This window comes from Vanellus vanellus (genome assembly GCF_965231255.1).
Source record: "Vanellus vanellus genome assembly, chromosome: Z".
NCBI lineage: Eukaryota > Metazoa > Chordata > Aves > Charadriiformes > Charadriidae > Vanellus > Vanellus vanellus.
The window spans coordinates 21,604,223-21,624,539 of NC_138908.1; positions in this window are offsets into that span (position 1 = coordinate 21,604,223).

The window sequence follows — 20,317 nt, forward strand, 5'->3', positions numbered from 1 at the left end:
ACCATAAAAAGGGCAAAGCTCCATTCAGTCTAATTAAGCTGCAAGAAAGGCCTGGTTGCCCTTCAGATGTGTGCAGGAGACAGCTAACAGGCAGCAGCCAGTAAGTGATTTCTATGAGGCGACTGTCAGCAAAATGCAAAGCTGAGGTGAAGATCAAGTGCGTAAGAACGTGGTCTCCACCTTTAACTGATACAAATTCTCCCAACCAGCGCTGCCTCACTATGAGTTTCAGAATGCAGCTGACAAGTAAGTGGTCTTCCTTCTCTGCAATTTTTCTCTCTTTCTACAAAATATTTCTGCTCCAAACCTGTTTTATAATAACACACTTAGTCCCAGGATATTTACATATGGCTGTTGAAAAGTTTCCACTGTCGTGCATGCATATTTTTTTAAATAATTAAAGCCAGCTTTATGTATATAACATAACAACAAAGAGCTCAGAGCGGAACACAATGACTTTTCTAGAAGAAAGCCAATCAGTACTTGGTATTGTGTAAAAAACAGAAGACATATGAAGTTACAGCAATTGCAATAAGAAATTCCAAGAGCATGAAGTAGTATTTTGTATTATTCTGGTAACCAAGCTTGGGTGCAGTTGTTCTAACACAACGCTGAGGTTAGGGAAACCAACAGGACACCTTTGCAAGGAAAGGAGACTGCAAGGTTAATATATTCCAAATGCTGGAAACACAAGATGTTTTCACTGTGGCAATATCCTGCCTTGCATTGTGTTATTTTTAGCCTGTCCTAAAATATGACATGATGGATAAAGGAAATTACTGTTTTTATGGCCAAAGCTTGTGTGCGAAGATAAGGTGTGATGAATTAGCAGCTGCAAAAGAAGTAAAAGGTCTTTGTTTAAACTTTTTTTAAAAAAATAAAGAAGCTGGTTTGATCTTCTTTTTTAATTTCTCTTTTTCTTTTTTTTTTTTCCTCCTAATGGCAAAATGCATCTAGTGACTCTGAAAAAAAAAAAAAAAAAAAAAAAACAAACAGTAAAATCAACTTTAAACCCTGACTAAATCTCCACTTTCATGTAAGATACAAAACATACTGCAAATCAAATTATTTCTTCCTTTAATTCTAAATATAGTTTGGACTTGGCAAACAAAATAATTCTGGTTAAAATTATGCATGATCAAACAAAGTTATAAATTGCTATAAAATGTTGTAGCTATTTTTTCAACTGTTATTTTCTTTCTGTGTTTTGAAGTCTTGTGTATACATTAATATTTTACATTCTTTTTAACACACAACAGACATCCAGTTTCAGTCCAAAATACCTATTTCTTTTGTCACAAGCTCACAAGGATTCTCCTGATCTCTGGCAGTCAGATTCACATAAATCAGACACATCCAGAAAACACACACGCTAACTTGCACTGATTTAAACACGCAAAGACTGGTAGTGTGCATCCATGATGCCTTTTACGTCTACAAATGAATGCCATCCTAACAACTTTACTTGGCTCCTCTATTCTCCTATCTCCATTAACACGTTTTGTTTTCACTTGCATATTTTGTCAGACTTTAACAGCTACTCTTGAAATGTTTCAGTGCTAGGAAACAACACTTGTTCAGATGAATGTGAAAGAATTTTGTTATAAAGCACAAAGAGGTTGTACAAACGTAAGAATGTACGTTTACATGACCCTCAGACTAATGTTTCCTAATATCTGGCCCCAGGACTTTGTGGTTAAAATATTCTTTTTACGTGCCTTATTTTGCGTTGACTAAGGTGGAAAACAATCTTGTAATAGCAAACAATATAATGATGACATGATGTATTTCCATAAGAGCTTCAATATAGTTTGAAATTTTCAAAATCACAGTAAGCCTTACAGTTCTGTGCATTCTCCACTCTTGAAACACTGGGGACGGAAAGGTAGAAGGAGACAATACCACCACAACGCAACTACTGCAGCACTTCCGCACCTCCAAGAAATGTGTTCAAATCACAGATTCCAAGAGCATTATAATTTCAGTTAGATGATAAAACCTGGGATATTTTTAATGAGCTGTAGGGGGGAAAGAAAAGGAACAAGGTAAGGAAGTTTCAGAATGCGGGTTCTACCTTTCCCCTTACCTGATCCCCTACCTGCACAACAAAATATCTGCTTTACAGAAGACTGAATAATACAAATAAGCAAGCCCCTCCAAAATAATTTGGGAGGAACAAGTTACCAATATATTTTGCACACTTCTTCCATACAGAATCAATGCCAAATTTTAAAAGCACTACCTCCAAGTTTCATATAAACAAATGAAGCAGCTTGCAGTCAAACGTATTTCCTTCACCAAGGCTGCATTTCTAAAATCCCATCCTCATTAAAACACAAAAGATGTCTCCCACATTTACATCCCATCATCTACACACAGCGAGCATGCAGAAATGTACATATGCAACCAACGTACACAAAAGTGTTGAATGGGCACAAATAAAAGGTCAAAAGTGCCCTTTTCAAAGTTCAGATGGGGGAAAAAGAGGAAGTAGATGACTGAAGTCATTAAAACTGGAATTTTTAAATTAATAGAGTATGTCATGTCCAATATATTGCTTTATTAAATTTTAAGCTATTCATCAATTTGTTACCACAGATTTGAATATGATATTGCACTAGAACTATATAAAACCTGGAAATTTCATTTGGGTTTACAGAAGAGATGATGAGCACTATTGAAGGGTTTTTTTCACATGTAGATGCTTTTTTAAACATGTGTTTTTCATGTATTTTCATTTGATTGTTTGATGTTGCATTGAGTCTGACAAATGGTTGAATTAAAGGTCTGAGCTGTTTCAAATGATGGAGGTTCAAAAGAATCCAGAACTAATCAGGACTGCCTTCAGACATTTGCAAACTAAGGAAAAATCCCTTTATTTTGCAGTTGCTCACTCTCTCCCATGCAAAACATCAAGAATGAATCTCCTAGCTAATGATGAAAACAGATGTAACATTTACTGCATGCTTATCTTATGTGATATACTGAAGAAAATAACAGCAAAGTTAACCTCTTATTAGAAACATTTAAAATGTCAGTAAATAGATACCAATGACGTACAGCACAGTTCCAGTCTAAATTACCTTATCAACAATTAACATTCTCTCTCAATTTTCTTCTCAGTAAGAGGAAAGAAGCCATCAGTAAATGTTCATTTATCCCATGGCAGCTGTACAAGAGCCACTAATTTAACAAATATAATAAATAAATTTATTGCTGTGTAAAGGAAACACACTCCCAGTGAAAGCTATCAAACTCTTGGCTTCTCCTTTGGATACCTTCAGCTCCAACTACATACAGACCACCACGAATATTTCATATGTCCTTTGTGCTGAGTATTATGTATCTAGCATATTCATCTGCACTAGGTTGTCATTAAGACCACATAAACCTAATAAATGTAAATCCTGAGACAAGTGAACATGTCACAAAGTAGGCTGAATTAAAGCACCTAAGTCAGAAAAAAAAACATGGAAGGAATGATGCATACTATTTTTTTTTTTCTATTTGTAACAGTTTATAACATGTTAAAATGTTATTGTTTCCCATTCATAGTTGGGAACTGTCTGTGCTCCCCAAAGCTTACTTCCTTCCACCACTCAAACACCTTAAGAATAGAATAGACTATTTCTGTTGGAAGGGACCTGCAATGATCATCTAGTTCAATGGCCCAATCAATTCACAGCTGACAAAGTTAAAGCAGAAGGTTTCATTCAGGCATAAAAGCAGAATTTACCTTCGGAAGAGACACTTTGCTGTCTTCTCTAAGGAAAAGGTACTCTGCCACATCAGATTCAGCCCAACAGATTAACTTGTAATAATCTGGGAAAATTAGACCTTGTGTTTCAGCTAAACAGCTTGAGCAAATGGGTCAGGTTCAGCAATACTGTAAGTTTTGGTGGTGGTGGTGGGAGGTTTTGGTTGTTTTTAAAAAGCATATCGATGGCTTTTACTTCAACAGTACCGTGCCATCATCAAAACTCAGTATTTGGAGTCAACTCAAAATTCATACTCCATGTTGTGATGGAACTGGGTCAAAAAATTCTAGCTCGATTACCTGAATTCAATTTGAAAAAATGAAACCTGCCATCAAGCCTCCCAACTCATTCTTAATTTATAGATAGTATTGTTCGATACTCAAGGTCAGAAGGCAATCAAGAGGTAAAACAGAACTTGGAGCTCCAAGTTCTCTCTCAGTGAGGACGCTAGCAACAAATGTTGGACAACGTGATGGATAAATAGAATGTCAATATCACACAATGAGCAGGGAATGGTTTGTATTACTTTCTGAAACTCATAGTCTGTCACAATGTGCTTTATGGTTTGAATTGCTTTGAAAACATCTCTTCTGATTTTTTTCTTCTGTTAAATGATCAGCCATTTTCATGTGAAATTGAGAAACCTAAAACCTGTAAGCATTCAATTTTTCACTTTTAAGGTGATACATAAAAGTCACTTTGGTCTCTTTGAAAATAAAATCCAAATGCACAGATGCATTTTAATTCAAGTATTAAATGTTGTTAGATGCTTCATTGTATGGAAATTAAAACTAAATGAATGACATTAATAGTATACAAAGAATAATTCTGAAGTCTAAGTTGATCCCTTATGGGTTGTAGCCCCTGGTGTTAATTCCGCTATCCCTAGAGTAGTCGACAAAGGGAGATTAATTAGGCTCAATACATTCCTAATTTAAGTAACTACTTTTGACCTATTGTCTTCTGCAGGAATCTAGGTTTGCACTGGCGTTTTGGAAAATGATTGCGTCATATTAAAAAAAAAATACAAAAATCTTGATAAAATCACAAATAATGTTTTACTGCAGTCAAGGTCCAAACATAAGCATTGTCAATTAGCCTGCACTACTTAGAAGAACTGCTCAATGCTTTTTAGATCCAACCCATTCTGGTTTTCGTGAAAATGCAAAGACAAACTTTTTCCCTTGAAATTTATAATACTTTTTCAAGAACTATTACACTTTGACTGATTTTGTGTCTGATTTTTTTCTCCAAGCGTAAAGTATGAGAAAAACAATGTGGTTCAGTTACTTTTCCAACTCTATTTGTTGGAAAACTTTCATACCAAAAGTGCCTTTCCCATTGGGGTTTTACATCATCTCAATTTAATAGCTGTGGTAGATCATACTCTATAACCTCAAATAAGATGAGAGTAATTTAAGTAGATGAAAAGCAGACCACTAATCGGTAAAGAAAATACTATTCCATTTTAGTAGACTTTTCTCCCTTCCCTCCCTGCCCCTTCTCACTCTGTCCTGTTTTCCATGTATAATTCTCATTCTGGTTGTCATGCACGAACTCATCAAGTTCAAGACAAAATACTGGCATTTCTCTAAAAGGTTTATGATTACAAATATCAAGCCAGAACAGCTGTGTTGACTTGAAATTCCTCTTTAGCCAGCAAAACTGACAGAATCTTACAATGCACCACTCCTTCTTTAAGAGTTTAAAAAGAACACGTTTCTCCAATCAAACACACACTTTTTTTGTGGCTGACATTTTTATTGATTGGAAAAAACCTACGGGCACAAAGGGACAAAAACACACTCACATATCCATATTTCATCTTACTGCCTCCATTTCTGGCATTTTATTATTGAGACGTTCTGATGTACTTTCAACAATAGATCTGTGATGTGGGCAAGTCCTTTTGGGCTTGGGTGACATTTGCTTTTCCCTTTAAGCTAAGAAAAGAGGGGTAAATTCTGAAAAGAAATAATTCCTATAGGGAAATATGGTTTGGATTAGACAAACGAAGGTTTCATTTATTTATTTTGAGAGGCCACTAAGAAGTGGAGCTCTGATTGTCGCAAGCAAACCTTCTTGTCAATGCCTGGCTTCCTCGAGATCTTGCAGAATAAGGAAACATGCAAAGGAAGACTTCAGCAAGTGCAACAGAAACAGTAGAAGTTGCAGACACCCCATTGAAGAGGGGAGATGTGTCTCATCCTTTAAAGAAAGATCAAGCACCACCTGCATTAGGAATGAAAACAGAAAAAGCTGTAGCAAAAAAAAAAAAAAAAAAAGAAATAATATAAATAGATCAAATAGTATTGTGCCAACTGCCCATCTAATTACCCTGCCAGTACTGCAAGATCGCAAAACAGGAGACTTCCTTGGGAGTTTGTATAAAAAATGTATTCTTCTCATGGATGACAGTGTCCTAATCCATACTTCACAGTACAGTTCCATGAGAACAGAACACATTTAGCTGGCTTTATTTTCTCTCCCTTCTCCCAAGCATCAGAAACCGCTTAGACTTACTTTCCCAACAGAGTGAATAACTTTTATCTAGCACCGACTGCATTTTCTTCCTCTATGAATGGCTGCTTAGATTCTAAAATGCCCATGTGATACCTGGCACTTAATAATTAAGGAAAAAAATGTGGATATTGGTTTGTAATTTGCATTAAAATTCTTGCATATTTTCCTATTAAGTTAATCAATAGTAATAGCTTGGCAAAACATAGGGAGTCATACTGGTTATGGGTAGTTTCGTTCTTTGTTTTACTTTTTAAAATTATTTTATTAAATCATTTAGATTCTGATGATTATATATAAATTGTTCATAAGTGGGATTTTTTCAAAGTTGAACTTTGGAACATAATTTTATCTTTATATTTTAAGGCAGTTTTAGCAAATGTATTTATGTTCCCCTGAGGATTTGTGCTGTCAGAAAAAGTACCAAGACATTTTTCCTCGATACCCAGAGACTTCACCCAACTGATTCTTGGTATTTCCAGGTCAAGAAAAAGAACTCTGTAATAAGCTGTGTTACCAGCACTGTTTTAAAAATTGCTGATTCTGCATAACAGATTCAGATTTCTTAGCAGCCCCTTGACACCAGAGGAAAAACACTTCCCAAGGTTGAACACCTTTATCAGCTGTACTCATGCAAGAAAAGAAAACATGTCCTGGCAGCCTTCAGAAATGTGGACAAATGAAAACAAAGTTACATTTTGACAGACAGGTATCTATTGTTGAAGACATGAATTTTTCACAATCTCTTTTCCACAACACCTCAGTTAAGACAGAGCATTTCTATCCCTTGATTTTGTGTCATTATGAAAGAAAGCCATAAAAAAAACAGGAGGATAAGACTGGGCAGGTCCAACAGGGAGTCTTACTCTCAGAGGACCTCAGGGTGGAAGGAAGGCACAGCCCCAAGCAAGGTATCCAAACACCACTTCCGTGTAGATCTCATAACACCGCATTTCAGGGAATTTGGAAACATCTTCACCATCAAGATAAAGACAATTTCGAGACAGATAAGCACACCAAACTAGTCAGGCCCCTTTCATTTTGCATTCAATAGTTATACAATGCCTGATCCGGGATGCCAGCAGGATATTTGCATGAATGCCAAGCTGCCACATGCTGGCAGGACCAAGTCACATCTGGGCACATGCACGGGGCCAGAAGTGCTGTGGCAGGGGAAATTAACATCTGAAAAAACTGGCAGTTACAAGGCTTAGCTTTACCCAACTGGCTGCTTTACTAGGCATAGGCAGCTAAAATTTGTTAGAAACATTTTTTGATACACAATACTTTTCCTGATCAAATACTTTTCCTAATCAAACATGCCATCAACACACAGGAAGCTTCTGGAGGAGCAAAGAAACTAAGCCAATTTAGCACCCTTCCCACTAGACACCCCTCACTTTATATGAACAAAGACATAGTAGATTAATAATACTTCGTTACAAGGAATAATTATTTTCAAGTACACCCAAGCCATAAGAACCTCTTGACTCTTCACTGATGATGAATCTTAAGCCAACAGCTTTTCACCAAATAACTAAAACCAGTAAATCTGAACATATCTTGTAGAATCTTACTTAAGATTATTTTCCGTGTAAGTTAGTTCAAGCACAACTCATGACCCATTTCTGTTCTTCGATCAAGCAAATAACCTCGAATCTGTTTCCCACTGCACCTGCAATTACAGACTCAAAGTTTTGTTCTCCAGTCTATCCCTGATATCTATTTAGAATTCAGTATGATGGAAAACTTCCCTGCTTTCAAACTTGAGCTTGAAACTTTCAGGACATTTACGGGAAAAACAATGCAATCACATTTCTTTCCCCTTTTATAGTAAGTTTATTTTGAAATCTGAACACATCTTCATGAAAAATTGTTGCCAGAGGCCCAGCTCTACATGATTTTTATTATAACACCTCTGCTATTCTTGTGTCCACAAGATTGAATGCAATGTTCAGATTTCAAATAGCACACAAGTCATCCACAGGAAAGACAAAGTTGCGTTTAGCAGATAAAAACAAAGAACAAATGGGAGGCCAGATTAGATTACTGCCTGTCAGCAGACCTTATGAGGCAATTGGCTGGCAGCTTTGGTAACGCTAACTACAAACAGCTTGCAATACCAAACCATTGCATATATTCCTTGCCAAGACTGGCTGTCAGCTGTATGACTGGCCATTTCCTGCCAACATAGTTGACATTCTCTCCTCATTTATTAGTGAGGGCCCTGTACTTGTTGACATGGAAAGTCAACAACTATCAGTCCCTCATCTTATGCTACCTACTGAATCAGGTTGTCTAAATTGCTAATAGCAAGGAATGTACGCTATTTTCGTCTAGTCACAAAAAAATATTGTTTTTTCCCCGATGTTCAGAATATCGTGTTTATGGGCTAATGGGTATGTATATCCTGGAAACCATTTTTTCTGCATCTTTCTTTCTAATTGATTAAAATAGCATTATGTAGTCATTTCTTATTTATTGCTAGAGTCAGGCTTACCTTCACAGAAGTACAGAAATACAGAAAAAAAGAATCAAATACATTCCATTTCCAGAAAGCAGATTGTTCGGCAGACTAGCAAAAGTAATTATCTTGCCATATTTTCTGGAAAGCACGTCTAGTTCTAGTACAAGTAATTGCGGCAGAGAAAGCTCAAATGATTGCTTGGACATCCATGCAGTATTAGTGCAATTATTTGACCATTTCTTTGACCATCTTCTTCTCATTATAGTCTGTAAGTCCTTGATTTCAGCATTCTTTTGTCTCAACAACAACTTGGTGGGACAATACAGACAACTAGGGTTTTTAAAACAACCATTTGTAGAATTATTGGTGCTAATAGGTTTTCATCAACCTGCCCTTTGAAAACATACAGCCTTTGGACCATTTTGCTCAGCCTATCTGACTTCACGCACTGAGACAGACCACAGGGCAGCCTTCCCTGGAGTTGCTTAACCTACACTTTCCTGTTCTGAGATTAATTTTAACATGTTATTTTTAAATTCTAAATGCAAATTAGCCCAGATTTCAAAACGCAGAAGTCTATGCAATGAGTCTATCTTTCTTTTGTAAGGCTATGTTCGGAGTGTTGGGGGGGTTTTTCCCCTCCATACCCAACAGTCCCTTATCCTACTGACTGTTTACCACAATGTCTGAGCAAATGTTTTGGGTAATAATTTACCATTAGCAGAGGTTCAGTATACCCAGATACCCTTTAGCACACTTCCCCAGGTACATTTCTGATGTTGTCCAACGTCATTGGTCCAAGATCCAGAACCACGTACTGAAGATCTAACTATATCTTTGAAGACTAAGACAAGAACTAGACACAAAGTGTCGCTGAGTTCAGCCTAAGACATCAGGTTTTTTACCATCTCTGTCTGCATGCCAATTGGCAGTTTAGTAGAGAAACTAGTCAAGAAAAACTAGAGAAAATAGGAATGAAGAATGAAGACTTCTGCTTAATGTATGCTTTAGGAGTCTCAGTCTTTAAACACATGTTCACCAATTACAGATACGTTGTGTGACTTTGGGTAAATCTTTAAACACCTTGGTGCTTCAAATTCTGTCTTTAACGTAGGAAGATGGTAATTCCCAACCTTATGGTATGGACTACAAGGCAGGAGCTATACAGTGGTGAAGACTGTGTAACAGGACAAACAAAATTAAGAAAGGATTTGTAATAATAGCACTCCGAAGAAGAAACCCACAACACGAGACAATCTGAATACCAAACACCTTGGTATGGCGTGAACGGTAACCTAACAGAAGACAGACTATCGCATTTCCTTCCATCTACATCGTGCAGGCTGTGACTGAAGAACAATTTGCCTGCATGTCAGTTACACCATACAGTTTCAGACATCACCTGAAAAAGGAAGAAAACAGGAAAAATATTACTACACAAATTTTTCCCAAAGATCTTAGTTTTCTAGTATTGTATCAGCTAAGGACAAGTCTTCATTTATTATTCACTTAATTTGAATGAACTTGTATTTGAGATCCACTCAAAACGTCCACATTAGTCTTCACAATCAAAAATTATATGTAAAGGTAACCCTTTTGTATATCCAAAGCCTACTGGGATGTAGTAATGCAGACTTTGTAACCTTCATTCACTCGTGGAAAACAGCCCTCTATTTTCTATTGCACTATATCTTAAAAGACAGCAAATCCACACAATCCTCAGAGGTAAAATTTGAGGAGTTCTGAAAATAGCCCAAAAATGCCTGACGACCACTTAATGCTATTTTAGGCCCTTTAATAGTTTGCTGTGAGCACCAGACCCAAAATAATTTTCAACCTATCCAAATAACTGTGGTGTTACAGTTCCATGTTCCAGATTATGAGTCAACTCCCATCTGAACGCATAATGTTCTTGGCAGACTTTGACTTACCCAAAAAGATTTACTTTCTGAATACAGATTTCTACAAGCCTCCCAGGCAGCATGAGAACAGGCAACTTCTGTTTATATTTAAAAGCTGCAGGCTCCCCTTCCTCTCACTAAACCCTGTAAAAAAAGTTATTATAGGTCAAAGCTAGATAATGACACCACATTTTTTTCTTTTAAGATATAAAATAGAATATATGTATAAATTTCTCTAGTAAAACAAGCAAAACAGCTAATATCAAAACACTTGCAAAAAAATTGAAATTACTTAGAAAATGGACAGCATAGCCAAGCTATTAGACTTATCAGTTGATTTTACTTCAGAGCAGTTAAAAAACAGAACAAAATTTACAGTTTTGTTTCTAAAAAAAGTCTGGAAAAAAAAACATAGAAATAAATAATTTGATCTAAACAATCTTAACGTACAACACTTGATTTTCTATTTTTTTACCGTGGCTTTCTTCTGAAACTCAGTTATAATATTTTATATGTAGAATCATTCAGAAATTTCCCTTCATATTTGGAGAAATCAGACTAGTAAGTTTCAGTAATATCAATGGGTTCCTTTCTAACCATGCAAAAATGGACAACTTCATTCAGTACGTTCATATAGGCCACACTTTGGAACATTACTGGGAATTAAAAATGAAAATGTTACTTTTAGTTAACATGTAAGCAATTTTAAAAGTATTCTAATAATTACATTTATGGTCTTTGGTATGTATGAATGTGCTTTACCCTCAAGGTAACAGAATTTTTCTCCCAGTTCTGCAGAGAGATGTACATACTTTTAGATGAAACTCCTCTTTTCAATGCCCGGTCGATTCTCCAGTTTATCAACTCTATTATTCCTATTAGAAACACAATTTGGGGCATCATGACCTGTATATGTGAAATCAGAACTTTTCAACGGTTCACACATTGAATTTCATACACTCAAAAATGAGATGCTAACAAATAATCAGTACTTATTTGCAGAAATTGTTCAATAAGTCTGAAGTTATGAGCACTGTAACAGAAATATTCCATAACCTGTTGGGTTTTTTTGTATGGTATCTTATGGATAAGGAGATTGTAGCTGGTGGTCAGGATATATAGCATAATTCCAACTCATTGTGCATGGCAAAATGGCTTCCCCTAACAACTACCTACAAAAATAGCTGAGCAATTGGCAAACTGTTCATTGATAATTCACTGATAATAAAGGAAGCAAAATTCAGAATGCAAGTGTTGTGGTTTACGACAAATCGGCTACTGGGGACCTGGGGGACACCAGATGGGACCAACAGATGCTCTCCTCTACCCCTCTTCAAAGAGAGAGGCAGAGGAGGACAAAGAGACTTATGAGTTTAGAAGGAATTAAACTACTTTAATGAAATATTAATAATAAAATAAAAAGAAATAATGAAAAATATATACAAAACAGTATCAAGCTCCCGAGACGTCACCGGCTGGCACTGGGGCAGTCCCAGGCTGGACTCAGTGACAGACGGGAACTGGATTCCGGATCTGGAGTCAGGATCGGGATCACAGGCAGACAAACAGAGTCCTCCTCAGACGTCGGCCATTGAAGGAAGAGAGAGGACCCTTTGATCCCTCAGCTTTTATACTGAGCATGAGGCAGATGGGATGGAATACCCTGTGGGTCAGTTTTGGGTCACCTGTCCTGTCCGCTCCTCCCTGCATGTTGGACCCCACTCTGCTTTTCTGCTTCCGACCCTCCAACGGGGCAAATAACAAAGTTGGTTGGCCTTGGCTGTTATGGCAATAAGTATAAGCAGGAGCCTCTCTGCATACCATGCCTGGGCATCAGCTATAAACAATTGGTCTTATCACTCTGAGAGAGTGAACACTGTCTGCACAATATGCACTTAATTTCAGTAGTTAGAGAGGCCCAGTTAAGAAGCGAAGTTACTGAACAAAATTGGTTCTGTTTTACCTCCAACCAGGACAGCAAGTTATTTATAATCAACTCATTCAAGCACAGTCCTTGGAAATATATTCAGTAATTTTTATTCATTAAAGTGAAGGAAGAAATTGCTGTATTTTTCCCTCTCTATATTAAGGAGTCTACTTTATTTACCATCTAGTTAATCTCTTCAGCCTTCCAGCTCTTTCTGCCCTCCCACTCCAGCACAGACACATTTCAGACTCAATAGCTATTTAATTAAACAAATGTTATTTCACAGAATTCTTGATTTATTGTGCAATGTCTGGTTAGAGCAGACATCCAATATGAAAGATGAAAATAAAGGAAGTCAGCACCTACCCTTTAACTGATATTCACTGTGAATTTCTATTGCTAATATTTTGTTTTCATGTTTATGCTGGAGAACCCTTCAGTACTGATGAAAGTGAGACACTAGTAGATCGGTTCAGCTTCACAATGCTGGACACAGAGAGTTCAGGTTTCCCTGTGAAATTCCTTTTATCACACTATCCCATCTGACTGCCACCCCCCTTGAGGAGTCTGGTTCTTTGCCCTCAAGAGCAGGATTCTGATCACTCACAATGAAAATTTCTACTGAACACTCTGCCGACAACACTCTGCTTGCCTGATTTAACCTGGGAGTGAGTTGCGGAAGAAGGAGGAAAGCCGGTGTCTTCTAGACATTTTAGGGAGGCTTCCAATGCCTTCAGAAATCTACCTAGAAAACTCATGTTTATGTTATTCAGCTAATGTAATATTCAGTTTTCCCAATATAAAACTGTAGTAGTTCTGTAGCGTGGAATTATTCTTCTGCCATTTCATGCAGCCCACATTTCATCCAATTACAATTATTTTTACGCAGGCAGAAATATGGAAGCTTGACAGCTCAGTAATTTACAGGAGGCTGTGGGCAGAAAAGCACCTATTGTAAGGCATGCCAAAAGATGATTTAAAATCCTGAATTACTCTGTAAGCTTCAATCCTGCTTTTTCTTTTTTCCCCTCTGTAAAAAGTGTTGTTGAAGAAACAGACAAGAGAAAAGCAGATTCATAAATTTATCCCTCAATCTCATTTAAGGGACTTAAATAAATTGGGGCCAGGACATGAATCATCTTTTAAAGAATCAAACTCAATTGAGACTCTACGAACCCATCCTTGGTTTGGATATCTTTGCTTGAAAAACCTTCTGACGGATTGATGTGAGTAAATATTTTTTAAATTGGTAAAAGGCCAGACAATAAAGTTCCTGAAACATTTTGCCAGCCATAAATTGATGGGTTTTCTCTGTTTTCCAGCAATTCACAATACCGCAATGCCTCAATTCAATTAAGTTGGTTAAAAGGCATTTTTCTTGCTATAAATGCTTCTCAATTGTGGAAATATCTGTAACTAAAACGAGATTACACATGATTGGTATTTATGGGGCAGTCTTACGGTATTGGAAATTGAATTTCAAAGACCCAGACTTTCTTTTTTTTTTTTAAGGTCTTTCTGTAGAAAAGGAGCTTTGTTGACTGAAATAATTCTCAACTGACAGCTGTTTCGTAGCCCAAAGTCTAAGCCTATTCCCAGAGGACAGATGCTTGGATCTTGAAAACCAGCACCAGTACCAACAGCAAGAGTAAAGACTTTATACAAAAAGTCAAAACAGAAGCCAGCATAAAGGATAACACACCACAGACTCAACCCAAGTGAAGTCTTTCAGAAAGCACAACACAATCAGCCGGTACAAGCCAGTCATAACTGTCTCATATGCCCCTACCTCCAGGGTGATTCCTTGTCACTTTGCTGTTTTTCTCTTATATTTCCCCCTTATAACCTGAACTTTTAACAACTTTACAAGAGACAAACACTGGTAATACAAAAACAAGCTATAAAAATATCAATTAGATTCTCTGTAATAAAGAACTGAGATCATATTGTAAACTCCCTAGGTATATACCAATGCCAAATCTATCATTTAAGATCTGAGAGATACCTACAAGAAAGCTGGGGAGGGACTTTTTACAAGTGATAGGACAAGGGCGAATGGCTTAAAACTGGAAGAGGGGAGATTTAGATTAGATCTGAGGCAGAAATTTTTCTCTGTGAGGGTGGTGAGACACTGGTGCAGGTTGCCCAGAGAAGTTGTGGAAGCCCCATCCCTGGAAGTGCTCAAGGCCAGGCTGGATGGGGCTTCAAGCAACCTGGTCTAGTGAGAGACGTCCCTGTCCATGGCATGGGGGTTGGAACGAGGTGATCTTTACAGTACCTTCCAACCTAAAGCATTCTATGATTCTATGATTTAGTTGCTAAGAACAATGACGGTAGGAATAGAGAGATATTTAAAAGTATAGTGAAGTGCACTTGATAATATGGTCCAAATTTTGATGTTTGGAGAGTGAAAAAGACTCAGATGTCAGACTAGGTCAAATACACAAGAAATTTAGGAAGACTAGGCAGGCTGAAGTGGCATACTGAGGAGTGGTGCACTTTTAAGAGGGAGACATTGCCTGCCCAACAGATCACAGAATCATGGAGTTTTCAGAGTTGGAAGGGACCTCTAGAGATCATCTAGTCCAACTCCCCTGCCAAAGCAGGATTGCCCAGAGCACATTACTCAGGACTGCACCCAGGCGGGTCTTGAAAATCTCCAGGGAAGGGGACTCCACAACCTCCCTGGGCAGCCTGTGCCAGTGCTCTGTCGCCCTCACCGTAAAGAACTGTTTCCGTGTATTTGAACGGAACTTCCTGTGTTCTAACTTGTGCCTGTTACCCCTCGTCCTGTCACTGGGAACCATTGAAAAGAGCCTGGCTCCATCCTCCTTCAACCCACCCTTTAGATACTTGTACGCCATAATAAGGTCTCCCCTCAGCCTTCTCTTCTCCAGGCTAAAGAGTCCCAGCTCTCTCAGCCTTTCCTCATAAGGCAGATGCTCCAAGCCCTTAATCATCTTAGTTGCCCTTCGCTGGACTCGCTCCAGCAGTTCCCTGTCCCTCTTGAACTGGGGAGCCCAGAACTGGACACAGTATTCCAGTTGTGGCCTCACCAGTGCAGAGTAAAGGGGGAGAATGACCTCCCTCAACCTACTGGCCACACTCTTCCCTATGCAGCCCAGGATTCCATTGGCCTTTTTGGCGACAAGGGCACATTGCTGGCTCATGGATAATTTACTGTCTACCAGAACCCCCAGATCCTTCTCCTCAGAACTACTTCCCAGCAGGTCCGCCCCTAACCTATACTGGTGCTTTGCATTCTTCCTCCCCAGCTGCAGGACCTTGCATTTGCTTTTGTTGAACCTCATTAGGTTCTTCTCTGCCCAGCTCTCCAGCCTGTCCAGGTCACGCTGGATGGCAGTACGGCCCTCTGGGGTGTCAGCCACCCCACCCAGTTTGGTATCATCAACGAACTTGCTGAGGATACACTCTGTCCCCTCATCCAGGTCATTAATGAATATATTAAACAAGATTGGACCAAGTATTGACCCCTGGGGGACACAACTGGTTACAGGCCTCCAACTAGACTCTGTGCCGCTGATCACAACCCTCTGAGTTCTGTCACACAGCCAACTCTCAATCCACCTCGCTGTCACCTCATCTTGACCATACTTCCTCAGCTTCCTAATGAGGATGTTATGGGAGACAGCGTCAAAGGCCTTGCTAAAGTCAAGGTAGATGACATCTACGACTCTCCCCTCATCCAGCCAACCAGTTATAACATCATAGAAAGCTATCAGATTGGTCAAGCACGATTTACCCTTGGTAAATCCATGTTGACCACTTCCAATAACTTCCTGTTCCTCAATGTGTTTGGAGACGACATCCAGAATGAGTCGCTCCATTACCTTCCCAGGGACAGTGGTGAGACTAACCGGTCTGTAGTTCCCTGGGTCCTCCTTCTTGCCTTTTTTGAAGATCGGAGTGATATCAGCCTTCCTCCAGTCCTCAGGCACCTCTCCTGTCCTCCATTACCGTTCAAAGACGATGGAGAGTGGCCTAGCAATAACATCCGCCAGCTCTCTCAGCACTCGTGGGTGCATCCTGTCAGGGCCCATGGACTTGTGAATGTCCAGCTTGGCCAAGTGGTCTCTGACCCGGTCCTCCTCAACTGAGGGAAAATCCTCCTCTCTCCAGACCTTCCCCTTTGCCTTCAGAGTATGGGATTCATGAGGGACAGATTTAGATCATGACCCAAACCCAAGTGCTTGGAAGCAGAAAGCTAAGCATGAAAAGATTTGTCATGTTCGAACTGTTTTTTCACATAAATGTATAATCTTTTGGTTTTAAAGTACAGTAGGTACTTTAAAGATTAGGTAAAAATAAATATCTTCATTGACTATACTTTTAGAAGCACAGTATAGGTGTAGATCTGTGTATTGGAAAACTCATACCTTCAGAGAGTTTCCACAAAAATGTGCTAAACTACCAGATCTGAACAAGCTGGAAGACATGAAAAAAAGAAATCTAAACTTGCAGTCTGTATATAGGCAAGCTAGTTTAGGAAGCACTCCTGGACTTTTTTCAGACTTGGAGTCTTTAGACAAAAATAGCAGCTGAATGCAATGATTTTTTTCCCCCCTGAATGTTCACTGCATAAGTTCACCCATCTGTGTGACAAATATTGGTAGCTGAATGCCTTTGTCTTGTCACAGTATATGTAGGATGTGAAAATGTCAGACTCCAGAACACTCCCATTTGCAATTCTCATGACCTCATTTTGAAGGAGGCGAAACCCCACATTTGTTCTATTTAAAAAAAAAAAAGCCTAATGCACAAGGTATATTTAGCCCATTGAAAATTCTGATTATCAAATTAACCGAGGAAAAAACTTATAAATTAAATATATAGATAAGTAACAGAGCAAATTGAAGTAACTGAAGACATTTGACTGAAATCCTCTCCTCTCCTCTCCCCTCCACCCCACCCCTCCCCTCCCCTCCCCTCCCCTCCCCTCCCCTCCCCTCCCCTCCCCTCCCTTCCCCTCCCCTCCAGAAAGGCTGAGAGAGTTGTCCTTGTTCGGCCTGGAGAAGAGAAGGCTCCAGGGAGACTTTATTGTGGCCTTTCAATACATATACAGAGGGCTTATAAGAAAGATGAGGATAAACTTTTTAGCAGGGCCTGTTGCGATAGGACAAAAGGTAATGGTTTTAAAATAAAAGAGGGTAGATATAGACTAGATATAAGTAAGAAATTTTTTACAATGACGGTGTTGAAACAGTTGAACAGGTTGTCCAGAGAGGTGATAGATGCTCCATCCCTGGAAACATTTAGGGTCAGGTTGGACGGGGCTCTGAGCAACCCAATCAAGTTGAAGATGTCCCCCACTCATTACTGGGGAAGTTGGACTAGATGACCTTTGAAGGTCCCTTCCAACCCAAACTATTCTATGATTCTATTGATTCTATGATTCCAAGATAGAAATAATTAAAAGTGACAGTAAATATTTTAGATATTTCAGTATTTACCATAAAAAGTAAATTACAGGGTTCTCTGAAATAAAACTATCCTTTTTTTTTTTTTGACACTTCCAAATTGCCATCTATGTAAGGATGGATTTTTAAAACTATATTTGCGCCACTTATCAATCTGAGTGTTGAGAAAGGCAGATATATACATACAGCAAGATACGTAACTGCAGTTACCTATTTATTATTGGGCTACTCTTCTATTTAGGTAAAATCAGTATCTGGCAGCAAAACAACAAAGATGTCTAAGTAATGCTGATGCCCAGTGATGAAATAATGGGCATACGGGCAAGGTCTCATTCACTGGTCAAAAAAAACAAAGGCAAAGCATTTACACCAGTCATCACATCTTATATTTATTTTACACAACCTGATATTTGTAAAGCATAGGTCCACCTGCTATTTGTGGGACACTTAACAGGTGCTTAAAAATTTATGGCTGAATTATATTTTTCTTAATCTGCATTAGAAATGAAATGTCACTGATTTTTGTTTGCCTGGACTGGCTGTGCAGCAAATGATTCATCTTTGCATCAAACAGATCACTGATACAAATTACTACATATTGCTGGATACAGATTTTCAGTACTTTGCATAAATATTCTACATCTCAACAGAAACAGAGATGTTGGTTGGCTGAAACATTGCACAGTGTATATGTAATTTATTTCCATGTACTGGGAACTCTAATCCCAGAAAATGATTGCCCATGAGTAGACAAGCTCAAAAATACAGGAAAAAGCTGAGCTATAGCTGTCATCCAACACTTAACAAAGCCATTCAGGGCACAAGCAATGATTCACAAAGAGAGGACACCAGGATGAAACACCACCTGAGCTCAGGAAATACCACCCTTTACTGTTACTCAGATATATCTCTTTGGACAGACAAAAAAAAAAAATCCCCCACGTTAATACCTTCCTTAAATGCAAAATAGCTCCAAAAAGCAGAACAGATGGAGTTTCTTTCATCCTCTCCACAAAAATGCTAGATAGGTAGGGGTGTCATTTTCACACCATTTTCCTATTATTAAGTACTATAAAAACCAACAATGAAGACCAATGTCAATGCATATAAAGGGACTCATGTAGGTGAAAAAAATCATGTGATTTCTATTAATCTCTGTATCTGCCTTAAGGTGTATTTCATGTTAAGCTCTATACTCTAATATTCCCTCATATCTTATTTTAAATCCTGCAGAGCATGTACATCATACATTTTTATCTTCTACTTTCCTCATTCATATGAACATATGCTTCTTTACATTTTGGCAGTTCTTCAAGTGGGATCATTTGAAAAAGACTTACAGCTAATGACTTTAACCTTCCAAAACAAAATGCACTGCCTCTTCAAAATTTGGAACACTTTCCCCAATACTGACAACCACTTCTGTTAGCCAGACCATTCATTTATAGACATAATTATTTTTTTAATTAAAAAAAAATAAAATCCCTCCAAAGCTACCACACACATGTCTGGAACGTAAAAAGATATCTTCATACTTAATAGAAATTCTTCTTTATATTACAAAGCAGCATCTTAGTGCAGTTTTTGTCTTTACCTTCAACATTATTTTTTTCCAATATATTGCCATCAACCATCTAAAAAAGGAACAACACTGACAATAGCTCAAATAAATTCTGAGAGACTTTTAGCCAGTGACAAGCTTTATAAGATAAGCATCTCCAGAGTACAGGTACAAATGAAATTCCAAAATAAATTCAAAAAGATAGATGCATGAAACAAAGGCAAAAAGGCTTTTCCATACTGCATTCAAAAGTGTCTAGATCAAGCAACTACCCATTAAGACAGGAAAAGCTAGAAGGCCATATCGGTAGTCATACCCCTTCTAATGGTAAAAAAATAACTAGTTCCAAGTTAAAAAATTTTTGATCTAGCTCTGTTAGTATTTTTGTGGAAACACCAAATTCTTGCAATGTATGTGCAAATAAAGTACACTATCACAGTGATGTTAAGGCATAATTTTGTTCCCTAATCCTCAGTGAAACATTAATGTTTTGTCTTTCATTCAGTGCCTCGCAGCCGTCATGTCAAACTGGGGCAAGAGAACGGCAGTCAAACTAAAATAATACAGGCATGTAAGTTTTATTTCCATTTTTACTGATGATGGTTAGGAATCAAGAGCTAGCATACTATTTAGCATGAAAACTTGTCGTGGTTTAGGCCAAAATTAGGATATACAGGTAGAGCCGTTACCCAACTCATCATGTTATACATCTGAATTGCGAACCACGCCAAAACAGCACCTTTAA